Source organism: Carlito syrichta, unplaced genomic scaffold (assembly GCF_000164805.1).
Source record: "Carlito syrichta isolate Samal-C Ts95f unplaced genomic scaffold, Tarsius_syrichta-2.0.1 Scaffold283912, whole genome shotgun sequence".
Taxonomy (NCBI): Eukaryota; Metazoa; Chordata; class Mammalia; order Primates; family Tarsiidae; genus Carlito; species Carlito syrichta.
In genome coordinates, this window is record NW_007228008.1 from 1 (window position 1) to 2047 (window position 2047).

At 49.5% G+C, this 2047-nt stretch overlaps 1 pseudogene; it reads right to left on the reverse strand.

Annotated features, from left to right (window-relative positions):
• Window positions 1–109: 109 nt before the first annotated feature.
• Window positions 110–741, reverse strand: LOC103254528 (annotated as a pseudogene).
• Between the last annotated feature and the right edge of the window lie 1306 nt (window positions 742–2047).

A 2047-nucleotide genomic window follows, 5' to 3' on the forward strand; every position in this document is an offset into this window, starting at 1 on the left:
CTCTTTGATTCTATTTGTGATAACAGTTTAAAACATATTGTACAGCTGTACAAACATACTTTTCCTCCCTCTTCCCTCCCTCTTCCCTCCCTCCTTCCCTCCCTTCTTTCTACTCTGGGGCCTTTGTGGGGGCCTGGGCACCCCTGGGAGCCTTTGTGGGGGCCTGGGCACCCCTGGGAGCCTGAGCAGGAGCTGGAACTGCAGCTGGAGCTGCAGCTGAAGCTGTGACCTGGGCCTTAATTTGGCCCTTGGCCTTTGGCTGGCAGAGCCTGCAGCCCTAGGCATGAACACGCTTCCCAAGCTTAGGGTGGGCAATGTAGGCAAAGCGTTGAAGCTTGTGGCTAGGACCCTTTGGGGTCTTGGGCTTAACCTCCTTGAGCGTTGCAAGGGCCTTGGTCACCTCAGCACGGGCACTCATAGCCTTGGCGTTGCTGGTCTCCATCTTCCTCCAGCCCTTCCTGTTGTGCTTCTTGGCAAAACACATGTTCCTCAGGAACTTGGGGTCCACCCAGTTTCGAGACTGGCATCTTTGGGAGCGGGGTTTTTTGATGCCATTTCTGTGCCCATTTGGGGAGTGGCTGTGTGCGGTGTGGTTGTTGGACTTGGCCATGCCTGCACTGTAATTTGAAGCTCCCGAAGCACCTGGGATCAGAAGACCCATACTTTCTTTCTATCCTTTGTTTATAAGATTTTTTCCTATTTTAAAAGATTTGGGCAGAGGAATCATGCAAGTCCTTGTGGAATCAGAAGGCTCCTGCTCCCTGAGAGGTCTAGCACCAGTTACCACCACCTTGCCAAAGAAAGACCCCCACCCCGGACATATACCACAGTCATGGATTACACCACCCAGGTGCTCCTTCCCCCACTGCTCTCCACCAAGGGCATTTCTCTGACTTCAGAGGCAGGTCTCTCCTAACACCCACCCCAACTCAATTGAAGGTTGGATCTGTGGCTTGACTTTTGGAGACCACCAACTTGCTGAGGTGGTGGACAGGCCTCCTGCAGTCGCTGCCACTACTGTCTTTGCCTCTGAGAGGGACCAAAGAGGCAGAGCACCTCTGTAGCTTGCAACCAGGTGGGGCAACTGCTGCCTGTGGTTTAAGGAGGGAGCAGAAAGAACGGGTGAGTTTGCATCCATGGGACCCATGTCACAGATACCAGTCCCTGAGGACTCTCCCCAGGTGGAAAAATGCTGTCCCATGCTTGCTGAATGCTTCAGCAGTGTGCTGATGGGCTCCTCTCAGTCACTACTGCTGCTGCCTTTGCCTCATCCACATGTGGACCAGAGAGGGAATGGGAAGGGAAGACATCTCTACGGCTCCCAGCCACAACACTACTTCCATCTCTGCCACCTGAAGGTCAGGAAGGAAGGGAAGAGACAGGCCGCTCTGCACACACATAGGACCAATGCCACAGACACTTGCCTCCAAAGCTCCTCGCCAGGTGGGAACTCCTGGCACCACACAGCTGCTACACCCCACCTGATCACTCCAACTGTGGTAGCACTCCTCCAAGGACATAAACTCCAAAGGTTGCTGTTGGGATGCCCCCAAATCACTGCCACCATTAGCTCTGTCCATGCTTCCTGAGGGTCACAAATGAAGCCAATTGACCATACATACACCATGCACACCACAGATATATCCATAAAATAAATATTTAAAAAATCCCCATTTCAACAATAGCAAATCTAAAAATAAAAAAATAAAAAGAGAAGAGTCTGCCCCCTAGATGAGAAGAAATCAGTGCAAGAACACTAAAAATACAAAAATCCAAAGTGTTTCTACATATACAAAAAAATCTCACCATTCTGGTTAATAGATCTTAACCAGAATAAACTGTACTTAATGACAGATATAGAATTCAGAATATGTATGGTAAAGAAACTCAGTGAGATCCAAGAGAAAGTGGGTACCCAAATCAAGCAGGCCTTGAAAACAGTCTAAGAATTAAAAGCTGACATGGACATCCTATGAAAGAACCAAACTAAATTTCTGGAACTGAATAATTCACTTCAGGAGCTTCAAAACACAGTTGCAGGCCTGAA